Source organism: Cryptomeria japonica, chromosome 4 (genome assembly GCF_030272615.1).
Source record: "Cryptomeria japonica chromosome 4, Sugi_1.0, whole genome shotgun sequence".
In the NCBI taxonomy this organism is placed as follows: domain Eukaryota; kingdom Viridiplantae; phylum Streptophyta; class Pinopsida; order Cupressales; family Cupressaceae; genus Cryptomeria; species Cryptomeria japonica.
In genome coordinates, this window is record NC_081408.1 from 603860939 (window position 1) to 603875252 (window position 14314).

Consider the following 14314-nt stretch of genomic DNA (forward strand, 5'->3'; position numbering starts at 1 on the left):
TCAGTAGGAACACACTACACGAACCCGAACTTTCACCGTCAAAGTAAAGGGGAATGACTATGTGGTTGTACTATGCCTCTAGTAGATGGTTCCTTTGCATGTTGAACATCTACCTGTGTATCCCTACCCACATTTACATCTTGAGGTAGGGTCTACATATGACTCCGCCCATTGTCAATCTATCCAAGCTCAACCTCCAATACAGAAGATCACCGAATCTCCACTCGCAGGTAAGAGGATAAGAAAATACCCTAGGTTGCTTTCGGACAAGCTCTATGGGGGCTCCACCAGGCCTAGTGTAGGTAATATGCTCAAACATCTACACCTGTAGTAGTATGCATGTCATCAGGTTGCATCCCTATCCAAAAACATACTCTCCAAGGTCATGATGAGATGCTCAAGCATGCCCTGACCCTAAGAGTATACCCTCCTATGTCTCTCCATCGCTCGGATAACGTAGATGAGTCCTCCATGCATATGTGTGTTGCGCCCATTAGGGCACACGGCTAATGCAAGGGTCACAATAATGAGTTGCCTCACTAATGGAACCTCGCCAGTAGGGTGTAGGAGCCAGCTGACCATGATGGGGCCCCTCGTCTCACTGCGTATCACTCTCCCCACAACATATAACTTCTCTCTCCTGTAATCCTCCTTTGTCTAGTCGGATCGATATCTCACGATCTCTCCTCTAATGGGAAGGCACAGGATGTGGTATACATCCTCAAGGGTGACCGTCATCCCCCCCACAAGTAGTGAAAACGTCAAGGTGTCTGCATCCCACCTCTCCATCAGTGCCATCAGCATCGCAGAATGGAATCAGATGGTTGGCATGGTTATCGCATCCCACAAGCCCACTGCATGTAGCAAATCCCTCTCTCTTTATGTTTGTCTTAGGATTTGCTCCTGAAGGCTCCGAAAGGTGAGACCGGTGATATGCTCATGGATGTACGGTAGTGTCTGCAAAACGCAAAGTAATCTATCATCAGTAATCGATCAATCATCTTTCATCAGTAATCGATCAATCATCTTTCATCATCTAATCAATGCAATCATTTTGTCAGTTCTAGCATTCATCACATGATCATGTGTCGTTGTTGGTCACCCTGAATAGGGACCAAGGCTCCCTACTAGGACCATGGCACCCTACTACGACCCTGGCACCCAGAAGGGACCATGGCGCCCCCTTGGGACCATGGCGCCCTAGGAGGACCAGGGCACCCTAGGACCCCTAGGTGTTCAAAGGGAGGGCCCCGACCCGCACTAGGTGATGACATCATCATTACTAAAAACTATGAAAACATGAAAAAGTCAAATGCAGTCAATGGAAGGTCAACTCACCTCGTCGAGTGATCAGTCGATGAGTACGGATTGGTGCAGGATCTCCATCTACATTGGTCGCTCAGGTTGACGTCCAGGCATGAGGGCTTGTATGTGGGATCCTCTGCAGTGAATAGTGCCCAAAAGTTAGAAAGTGACAAATGAAGGTGTCACTTTCATATTTATGTGTTATGCAATTTTTCACTTTATGTTTTTAAGTTAAAACCCTAATTTCTGCACTTTTTCTTCAATCTGTCATATCTTGAGCTAGGAAGCTCCGATTCTCGCACTGTCGGTGGCATTGGAATCGTGAGTTTTCCCTCTCGCTCCACATTAGTTCCATAACATGCCTGGATAAGTAATCAATCCTTGTTGCAAACTTTCTTTGTCAAAATCTTTATCACAATTCTCTGTGGTAAACATGATACCATGTTTCACCTCACTAATAAGAAAGTCGAAATAGGGGGGCATATAGCTACCCGCTAATTTCATCACCTTCCTTAGTAAGAATTAGGTGATTTTGTGATCTAACATGTGGTTTTGTAGGTTGTGGTTCCTAACTGTGTACTGCAGATACCGTTGGGGGTTTCGCTCGACAACTTGTGGATATATCATTTTATGAAATGATGTTGACTTTTATGTACTTTAGCTTGCATATGCACGTAGAGTCATATGACCGCTAAAGCGAGGGCTAAATGTAGTGTCGTAAATTGTACACCCTCGCACCCGCCTTAGTATGTCTTGCATCTTGCATTTCTAATTCTCCTTTAAGAATTCAATTAAATCTAAGGTCATGTTTCATCACTTTACACATTACAAAGTTGGTCCCTTTACCCTAAGTGTGCCCCTTTTTATTTTATTCCTCCAATAAATCATTTAATCATAAACCCTAATTATGTCTTATTTTGACTATTTAGGCCTGATTTCGCATACCAAAACATCTCGAAATTAGCTGTAACTTTGGGATGTGCTCTAATATCATCATATCTAACGGCCCAAAAAAATTGGCGAAAAGTTGGTGGGACCGTGGCGGGAATGCACATGGTCCGCAACTTTTTTCCCAAAATTTTGAGAGCACAATCTTATGATATAATAATGCTTAAACCCAAAATATTAGCGGGAAATTCAAATCCTAGGTCGGCCTAAACATGAAATTAAGATCTAGAGTTTCATACTTAAGAGCTCTCTTTCTTCATTTGAAGGGGTCTTCTTCTAAGGATCTAAGAGTAGTTTTTTAGAGCATTAGAGCCTTCTTTGTAGTGAAAGAGTAGATCTTTTAAGTCTTCAAAAACATTCAACATTCATCTATCAAACATTCATAAAGCATCATTTTATCAATTGGGGGCTTTTGAAGATATAGAAGAACAATAAGAGATCACCGACTGACGACTGGCTTGTACCTCTCCCTTAGGGTTGGGTATGGTTTCATGTTGTTTTCGTATCTTTGCATAAGCTTCATTTTGATTCACATTCATGCTTTATATCACTCTGCATTGTAGATTTAGAGTATTTACTTTGTCAATTATAAGCAATTAGGGTTTACTCTTTAGGGTTTCTCTAGGTTGTTTACTTTCATTCTTAGGATCTTGCACACACACAAGGTTCTTGCACACACATTTTTAGTACATTATAGACTATTTGTGGAGGTGGAAATTACCAACATGGGGGTTTGACTAAGGAAAAACCCTATATAGCCACCCCAAACCATCTTTTTCAGCTTCAAGTACAGGTTCGGATCCGAGCGTCACTGGAAGTTCCGGGACCGCAAGAGCACACAGCGACAGTTCTAGGTTGCATATCTCAGCAGAAACCCCAAGGACAATGGTGTGGGGACCTGTTCCTACCTAGGACAATGGTGTGGCACCATTTTCCTGCCCTCTGTTAGTAGGACTTGGCAGAATAGTACTTTGCAGATCTTAGGATCCCTCCTTTCAGATGCAGCTCCAAAATTGTAGAATCAGGATAGTGGCGTGGCATCCTGGTCCCAGACATTTCTACTTAGATTTTAGACATAGGTGCAGCTTTGATTTTGCTTTATGATCTGTACTTTTCAGTAGTATATAAGTTGTTCTTTGATCTGCATTCTCAGATTAGGGTTTGCTTGCTTATTTGCTTTCTAGGTTAGATTGCATTTTGCATCATTCCTCTCTCTCATTTACAAAAAAGGAATATAAAACATAAGAGGTAATCCACGACTCCCTCTTTCTCATAATAAGTAGTCGATGTGCATTACCTCCCTAATCTTTTTTTGTATTCCATGAGTGTGTATGAGAGTGGGATTAGGGTTTCCATACTTAGTCTCACTTTTTCCCCTACACAATAATGAGATAAAAGGGGAAAAACCACTAAAGGTATAGGAAAACCCGCCATATTAAGGATCAAACCGCCACAATAAGGATCAAACTCGCCATACCTAGATGCGAACCCACTAAAGTATGAAAAAGACTACAATGACAAGTGACAAGAACAACGAACCTGTTGGATTAGGGTGTGAACTCGTTGGAATGTCAAGCGAACCCACCACACTACCCAACTGAGGATTGGGTTACACATAGGGTAAACATGTCAGAGTAGAGAGCCAACATGCGGGTTCTAGAATCAAACCCATGAGAGTTTGAATGATAGTGACTATGCTAAGTATGTCAATCTAGATAAGAGTAGAAGGTGTTCCCACTATACTATGAAGCAAACCCATTGTAGAAACGAAATAACTAAGACTAAGTGAAATGAGGTGTTTGACAACTTGGACTGATTTTGGCAAAATATTGTTTTGTGACACAAACACATCAAGCATGAAAAACACAATGTCTGACACAACTGAGAGAAAGGGGGCCTAGATTAGCCCAAGATGTTTCACTGGTATAAACAATACAAAATGCACCCTCACTGGACAGATAGAGATTTCAATGGCATTACCTCCCTCACCATGACACACACTTCTCGGGCACACTGAAATCTCATACCCCAAAGATTCAAAGATCTTATGAACCAGGGGACATCTATATCGACTATGAACAATATGAATTGGGGTGGCTTCAAAGGTTTGACCTTCTGCACCAACAAGAAAAAAAGGATTGGGGCTACTAAAACATGGTTCATAGTAGGGGTACTTTTGGGGTAATCTGGTGGTCATATATGCAGTGGCTAGCTCATTTAAGAGATATCCAAGCTTGTACAACATAGGTTTTTATGCATCTACCACACAAGCACTAGGGGATTTTGACTTTCATCAAGACCACGAAGGTATTTGCATGTAGATATCGAGGGATACAATTGGTATAACACAACAACACCAGTCGATTATGGCTTTCACCAAAATCACAAATATTTATATGGCCGACTGAAAGAGTACCACTTGGGTTGTTCCCTCTCACCTAGCCTTATCGGCTACTTGGGAGGTAGGCCCTTCTACCTAAAAAAGTAAAATTTGAGCATCGCTAACATTTTTCTCTTGCACCCAAGGCCACGAGAACCAGGGGAGAGGATAGTGTATGTTAGCAATAGGTCTTCTCTACATGCACAAATATGTCAAACGCAAAAAACAATTGTTCTTTTCCTTTATGAAATTGAAGTGTGCCACTAGATTAAGTAATAAAACACAATGAAAATTAAAAAGCATTAAAGAAAAAGATGTTTTCAAAAATGAACCCCTCTTTGGCGGCCTTGCAATAAATCGATAGTTTTTCAAAAGTGTGGGGTCTTCAATAAGTAAGATAGTTGCACAAACATTAGTGAAAATCCAATCAAACAACAAAAGTTAGCGAGTTAGAAATGATTTGATGAAATAAAGATTTGGGAAAATGATTGTTAAAACACAAAGACCACAAACCCATACAAGCATAGTGCATTCTCGTGGCTCGTTAGTGCATTCTCGCATTTTTTTGGTGCATTCCCACGGTTTTTCAGTTTCAATGCATTTTCGTAGTTTATGCAAAAAAAATATTTTATTTTTTATGCAAACCCGCTGGAGTTACCCTCAAACCCGTGGGAGTTGACCACAATCCTGTTGGAGTTGATTTTAAACATAGACCAAAGAGCATAAAACCTAAGAATTAACTTCACCAGTGAAAACCCGCGGGAGTTGACCACAAACCCGCCATTTCAGTTACAGAATGCAGAATTTTAATTGAAGAACACTAAAAAATGCAGACAAAATACAAACCTGCTATTCTAACATGCAAACCTACTAGAGTTACCCACGAACCCGTGGGAGTTACCTGCAAACACGCTATACTGCTAAAATGACATAATTCTAAATGAGCAAATTCGAGAGAAAAAAGAACCAAAATTTAAATCACCAATTCAAACCCATAGGAGTTACCCTCAAACCCGCGAGACTATGAAAATTACAAAAAAAAAAATTATACCTGCAGACAAAATGGTGGGAGTGCATTCCCGTTAGAGTTGGTAGTGAACTTGTTGCAGTTGCCCTCGAACCCACCAGACTGCAAAATTTGTCCTAGTGACGAAATGACCTCTACTGAAGTGAAAGTCGGCCTCTAAAATCGTGTTTTTTGTCTGCACGCATCGAAAAGCTACAATAAAAAATCACTAAAACAAAAAAAAATCTTAAAATGAACTGTGAAGTGGATTCCATTGGGTGTACTAGAAATGTCTTCGTGAAAATTGTGTGCGGAATAAAAAGATTAAAAGATAAAATAATCAACCGAAGCAAACACTGAATTCATTCAAACACTCAAGATAAGAACGTTAAAATGAAACGAGATTTGAAATAGCAAATAAATGCAAACCAAAAATCTACTTCTTTTTTAGAGTTCTTCAATTTGATGTGTGCTCATGACGTTATCGATGCTCTATTTTGCTCGAAAATTTACGATGCAAAGATGACATTGATGGAAATTATGTGTAAGGTGAGTGGTTATTTCGGCATTACGATGGTATGATTATGAAAAAGTGGATATTTTGGCATTACGGCGATATGAGTGTGAAAAAGTGGATAAAATGCATAAAAAATGAAGGTTTTAAATAAAAAATGGATTGGAGATGAAGGGAGGTTGAAAATGAGACACTTCTTCTCAAAGAAGACATGTGGCAAGCCTCAAGACGCCATTTTTTAGGACAAGTGGCTCAACTAGGAGTGACAAGTGTCCCTAGAAGAGACAAGTGCCAAGGAGAGGGATGACATGTGTCTTGAGACACATGTCAATTTTGGGAGATAACCACCCAAAAATTATAATATCTTTTCCAAATAAAAAAGATATTTAGGAATGTGCTCACATGTGAGAGGGGAAGTTAGAAGAAGATAAGGTTGGTTAGATGGATATGATTCGTTAGAACCCATGGGTTAGGCCAGGGGTTGGGTTAGAAGAAGGGTTTAGGTTAGGAGACATAATTAATGAATTGGAGGAAAAGGACAAAATGAAATAAAATAGAATATTTAAATTATTCTATTTATTAGAAGAAAATTTTAAGGGATTAATTAATTAAAAGATTAATCAATTAATAGGACATGGCTTTATTCATTAATTAATTTAGTCAGAGGAGACAGGATGTCACATATAATCAAATAATATGAATTATTTTAGCTAATGCAAGCGACTAAGGGAATTAAATTTGATTAAATTAATTAGTCATATTTAACTGTCCTCATAAGCTAAAGAGGTAATATGAATGCAAAAAACATGCATGAATGAGTCCCGACAACTAGGATTGATCAGGTACTCATGTACAAACCAATGCAACATAATGTAACTCTCACAACCAAAGAAAAGGAGAAAACCTAGTGGGAGGACATTCCTCTTGAAAAGAGAGAAAATGAAATAAAAAAGAAAGTACATGTGACAAGCATTAAGGACGCAAGATGTCGCCCCAAGTACCGAATCAATCAAAAAAGTACAATCAAAATTCCCCCCATAGGAGATAAAAGAAGAGACGATGTATTACCCTATAAGAGAGAAGCTCCAATATCGAAGATGAAGGCTCAAGGATGCATGTTGATGAAGATCCAAGAGCGAAAAACCACATCCCTCCCCTTAGGAAGAAACCAATCAAATGGACAAGGCACAACCAACACCATGGAAGGAGATGGAAGGAATAGTCTCATGATGTGTGCCATGGAAGAATGCTCAACTAGTCAACTATCTAAATCATAATATGCCAAATCAACTAAATAAAATCCAAACAACTGTGAAGAAACCTGATGAACAACCTCTGAAGGTATTGAAAATGGGATGACAAGAATGCTCAAACTACCATGAAGGAGGAATAGAATATCCTCAATGATGTCCACAATTTCTAGAGTGTGTGATCTATCAAATATTCTTACAATATATAGCAAGTACTCGTCCCACTCTTCTAAAACTAAAAGGGAACAATCAACCTGCTAAATTGAGCTAGCCTCTGAAGAAGTAGGAGGTGGAGGAGGTACAACATAAGTCTCAAGAACCACTGCGGATGACTAAATCACTCATAGGTTCAAGTGACCAAACCTCTCATATTTCTAATCCACTCTCATTGCATGAGAGGTAGGACTAGTCAATGAAACTACATGCTCAATTGGAGAAAAATGAGCTAAATCATAAAACCGTGATGCATGATCAACACTGCTAACTGTAACAAGCTCTCTACTATGTGGATCTTCGATAAGCACTAAATTAGGGGTGAACTCAATTGTCTTGCCTATCTCACTATGAGTAATCTGGTAAACATAAAGGAGATTGGAAGATAAAGTAGGGACACAAAGAACATTATTGAATGTGGCACCATTAACCTCAATAGAACCACTCCCACTCACACTCATGTAAGTGTTATTACCCATCAAAATATGTGGAAATGCATAGTGCTAAAAAAAGAGAACATACCCTCTGATGATGTTATATGATGTGAGGCTCTCGAATCAAGAATATACTTTGAGGATTGATATGTGGATGCAAGGAGAACATGGCCCTTCATCTTTCACCATATGCCATAGAAGAGGACTCTGAATGTCCAGATCTTGAAGTGGTACAAGAAGATGTACAAGATGAAGGCAGCTAAATATTGTGCTTTTGTAGAAGATGTGTTAGCTCATCAATCTTCTTTGCATAATAGCGATGCTCATCATGTCCTAGATTAGTGCAATATGAACACTTTGGCTTATCCTTATTCGATGATGGCATCTTGGAAGAGGAAGAAGAATCCAAAGAATCATATGATAGTGTGTCCTTGGATTGCTCATATGACTTGGAAACCTTGTGTTTTTATTCCTTTCCTTTGATATGTGAAACCATCTATTTTGTTGTGCCTTGAAAAGCAACAAGAGCTTAGAAGCTCATTCTCCAACTAAAATCCCTTAATGCATCTTGCTTCCCAAATAGGGATTCTAATATAGTCCAAATATAATTAGGTGTGGTGAAAGACTCTACATGAAAGAGAAGATCTACAGATATTGACATGCATAAAGTCCCAAAAGCCTCATCACAACTATTGAACCAGTTTCTCTTCTTAGCAACATCTACAAGCTCAAGTTTTGTACTCGTGGTCACTTTGTATAACCCTAAATGCTTCAAGTGAATCTTCATTTGTTTTTTCCAGCCATGGTAGTTGAATGAAGGGGAGAAATATGATTTGGATCCATGATAAATTATTTTAAAAAATTACAAAAATAGATTGATACAAAAATATATATCCTCTCAATGCAAAAAAAAATCCACTTGAATGGCAAAAAAAACAACTAATTTTCATGTTTTCCAAGAAAGAATCCAAAAAGGACAAGTTGATATATCTAAGTACTTGATGAAGGTTTTGTAAAAAAGGACCTAATATCTAAATAGGAGACTCTAAGAGCTTTCTAACAATATTTGGTTTTCAGAAAATAGAGTCCGTATGTGCAAGATATGGCCATGAGACTGCAAAATTAAAGGCTAGGCTGACTATGGAGACCTTGTACGAAATTAGTGTAGGATCTATCAAATCCACCTACAAATTTGGATCAATGTCGATATATGGTTTGAACAATTTTCAGCCTGTATGCTCAAGTTATGAGCCAAAAACCAAAGGTAACTAGCTTTTTGACAATATATGTTTTGCACAATCCTGAGCCGTATGCTCAAGTTATGAGAAAAAAACCAAAGGTGGGTTTTTAGGGCTTGAGGGGCAAACTAGGTGATGATTTCGTGTTCGTACAATGATGACATCTATGAAATATTTCTTGTCACCTAAAAAATCTCCCCCTTGCTAGGAAAAAAATCTCGCTGGAATATACCTTCCTTCATCGAAATATACCTCCAAGTCTTGCCAAATTTAGTATAACACTAAAAATAGAGGGGCCCTAAAAAATAGCAAAAAGAAGGCCAAAAAAATAAGGTGACGTCAGCACCATACTTACACAACTAATTCCTTTGCAAGTCTCACTTTGTTTGTGTGTCCCCCCCTTTTTGTAAAAGTTCATCCTCCATTGTTACATGAACAAAATTTTATAAAAAATGAAAGTTTTGCAAAAAATTTAGTGGAGCAATGAAATAGATCTTTTTTAACCTATGCTGTGATTTATTTACGGTGCCTTGGGGTACAGATTTCCATGCCTCTTTAAAAAAATTGTAATTTTTTCAACTACTCTGATTTTGACGATTTGATAGGTGATCTTAGTGTTCTAAGGCCTCCGAAATGTGATGGTGACCTCCTTTTACGCCAAACTGCCCTAATTTTCAACTACCCCCAAATTTTTCTTTGCATTTCGTGCCCTTAATCAAATTGACTGAAAACTTCAACTTCTCATTTTTTTACAAAACAACAATCGATCTTAGGATTTTGGGATATTGTGAATGCAATGACAACCTCCATTTGAGCCCAATATTTACAAAAAAAAACCCCAGGTTGGATCCCTCAAGCATGTGAAAAGGAACTTAACATATCAACTTTGATACCATTTAGAAGTTTATGATACAACCACAGGAACAAAGATTCATCTACAAGCAAAACAACTGTCATATGAAACAGATCAAGCAAAGATTGTATGCTCTATAACAACTTGAAAATTTTGTATTATTGTAAACAAGGATATTGGAGATACCATTACAATGAATGAATGAATCCTCATAAAGGATAAAAGAAACTCTAAGTGCACAACCCTAATGCTAAAATTAGGAGAATAAAGCAATGCAAAGTAGGACTTGACTTAATATCAACTACAATTGAAATAAAGCTAGAATAGTAAACTCTAGATAACAAAAAGCACCAAAGTTTATCTCAAGTGAAAAAGGTATTAAAAGGCCTAATTAATTAAGTAATTAGATAAAGTGTCCTAATTACTCCAACATATATCTCTCGAGCAACGGTTTTGTGCTGGGTTGTAAAATTTTAGATGGTATTGTTGTGGCAACGGAGATCAATCACTCAATGTATACATCTAAGAAGAAGGTTAATTAGATACATCCAAGGCTTATGACAAAGTTAATTGGGGATTTCCTCATAATGCTTTGTTGGCATTTGATTTTTGTTCGATTTGGGTTGATTGGATTATGAGTCGCTTAATGTTGAATCCTTTCTTGATGTTGATTAATCGAATTTCATCCTCCCTTTTTCAACTTCATGTGGAATTAGACAAGGAGATCCTTTATCTCCTTATTTTTTTATTGTGATGGATGAAGGCCTTGGATTCTTGTTTAAGCACAAAGATGGCGATACAATCAAAATCATGATTCTCATTCTCATCTCCAATTTGTGGATGATATCGCTCATTTGGTACTGGCTAGGAGAGGAGAAACAACTAACATCAGAAAAGTTATAAATTTACACTTTTTCTTTTGTCCAACAAATTAATGAGGATAAGTCTGGCATTTTCTTTTTCAACATTTGTAGATGGAAGCTCTTCCTATGGAGTTCCTTGGTATTCCCCTTTTGATTGGGAGCCTTAGAGGAGACTCATGGAGGAAAAATTTAGATCCTTTTTCACATGGGAGTCAACCCTTGGACTTTTCAATGGCTTTCCTTTGTTGTTTGTTTGACTCTATTAAAATTTGTCTTGCAGGGTCTTCCTTTATATATATATTTCTTATTCTTTCTACTCCTAAATATTCTCTTAAGGACTTTAATAGTCTCTCCAAAAAATTATTATGGGTAGGTAATATTGAAAATCTAAAAAGGAGTTTGGCTAGCTGGGAATTAGTTTATAGCCCTAAAAAAGTTGGTGGCCTTGATTTGTGACAGTCAAAGCTCAATTGCCATGCTTTAGCAATCAAATTATATTGGAGATGGTGCAAAAATTTTGATAAACCATGGGCGAGATTTCTCAACTTCAAATACTTGGGTGGGGTAATTGATATTTGATATTTTGTGGATGTAGTTCATTGGGCAAGTTTCCCTAATCTAGAAAACTCCTAAGAAGTGGGTGCTTTCTTCTTAACAGACTTTTTTGCATAGCAAATAAGAATAACAAAGCTTTATTTTGGGGTGATTCTTAGATTATCCCCTTATTTTAAATTCCTTTCCTCAACTTCAAGCCCTCGGTGTCATCTTCTTAGAAGCTAGATTTCCAAATTTGTTGGTTTTAAGCAATCCAATTACTTGGGGAGTTCTCTAGTTCATTGGTGGAAAAATCCCCAAAGTTGGCCTAGTGTAGGATCACAAAAAGATCGTAATGCTTTGGCATCAATTCTTGTTGTAAGACCTTGTAAATCTTTAAAGGAGTCAAAAATTCTTACCTCGGGCCATGATCGAAAAGGTATGTTTTTAGTTTCTCTTGGTTATCATTTTTGGCAATGCAAAGGGCAAAGAATGCAAGTTCCATTGGTAAATAATATGGAACAAGTTTGGCTAGTCTAAGTGTAACTTTTTCATATTGCTCTTGATTCATAATAAATTTATCACTTGAAATAACATTAGAAAGAGGGATGTTTCTTGGGACCCGTCATTTGCTTCCACTTGTGTAATCATGAGGAGTGCTCTGGTCACCTATTTTTCCAATGCTCTTTTTCTTTAGAAATATGGGGTTATGGTGGAAGGTGTGGAATAGACAATTTATCCATGTTACTTCTTTGGCTGATCTTTGGAATAGTATGGGAAGACCTCAAGCATTTTCTCTCTTTCTTTCTTCTGGTTGCATGGGATATTAGTCCTCACTTTATTTGTTGGCGAATTTGGTTGGAACAAAATTAACAAATATTTCAAGGATGCCAAAGCAAGGACATACAAGTGTGGGCTAAAATCAAATTATCAAAGAGACTATAGAAGCTAAGTTCAATTTTGATGATACTCTTTCTTCTTCTCATTTATGCCTTATCAAGCTCTTGGATTTCTCTTCATTGTACCTCACAAGTTAGGCCTAGAAATAGAGTTTGGGTTTCCTTGTGGGTGAACAGATCATGGAATGGTCTCATCCTTGTGGTTTCTTGAAAATTAACAAAAATTATTCTTCCCAAGGCAAACTTAGTGTTAGAATAATTGGTGGTATTGGTTGTGATTTATAGGGTGGTTCAACTCCTTTTCTCTACTCATGACCATTCATTGTAATAATCAGATGGAAGCCTTGGCAATTCTTCTAGCTCTATCAAGATTCTTCTATGGGATGGAGAAGAGTCATTAGTGAGATTATGATTTTAATCTTGCTTCTAAACAAAAGGAATTTTCAAGAGTCAACTTGATGTTTGGCTTTGGTGGCTGAACAGATTCTTGATCTAGCCTAAAACATTGATTTTATCTCCTTTATCCACATCCCCAATAAATGGAATAAGGTTGTTGATTGTTTATCTAAATGGGCTTCTAAGGGAATGTGTAGTTGGAATGTGAGTGATTGAGTTGACTTGGCCCAAGATAAGGCTCAATAGGTTCTTAAGCTTCTTCATGATGACCAAGGGGATTGATGGTTGCTAGATTAGGCTTGGGAGGTTGACAACTTGGTTTCTTTGGGATTTTTGTTGTTAGCTATTGTGAGTCCCCTTGGTAGACTCCTCTTTGGAATTGTTAAAAAGAGCCTTTCTATTTTAAGATGTGAATTATGTCTCCAATTGTTAAAAATATATATGTATGTAGGGTGGTCTCAAATGAACCCTTTAGGATTAGTCAATGATCTAAATTGTGCAACTATATCATAGAGCTGCCACCCTTACCATGGTTTGATTAGGTAAAAGAATGTAGTAATCAAGGGTGGTTATTACATAATATTTCAACAATAAACAAGCATAATGCCACTCCCACTGATATGTAGGAGCCATCATGTCTCTAATGCCTACCAAAATACCCTAGAGAAACTAAGCATCCAACATACTTAATGGAGATAAAAAAAATTTAATATATAATGCAACACATAACATCGTCTACAATTACATCCATTAACATTAATCATTATGAACATGAATTATAAACACATTAACTAATTACGCAAGCGGAATAACATCACAATCATTACTACTATCTCTCTAGAGTACCTCAACGTCATTACTTGATCAACTATCCTAAGCAATAACATTCTACTCACTTGATTACCACACTTATTATCAATTAATCCTTAATCTTAATCAAATGCAACTTCTATATTTCTTTCCATTACGATATGCAATCTATTTGATTATTTAACCGTTATGAGATGCACTATGCTCTATCATCTAACTAACATGATATGCTTACTATTTCAATGCAAGAGTAATCCCTTTTTTTAAGTTTATTTTATAAACCAAATCCAAATGTGCTTAAACCCTTAACCATTTCCTATCTACATGATCTTTATCCATCTATAATGATAATGCAATATCTAATGCATAAACATAATTCTTTCAATTAAACTACCTTATCCATGCTACACATGCATCCATATTCCTAGCATGATCTTTTCCTTAAACATGAGCTTCAATGCATAATGCAAAAATCTTAATGCCTTCCTTGATTAATCATCTTATATGCTATGCATACTTTCCCAACTTTCCAATGCAACCACGTGAATGATATCATCAACTAAACATGATATTATTAATCATCTACAACTCCTACATAATGTTCATTTCATTTCCTTAAGGATCTTCTACATAGTAATCTACATCCTAGTTAATAACCATGAATTTTCCTT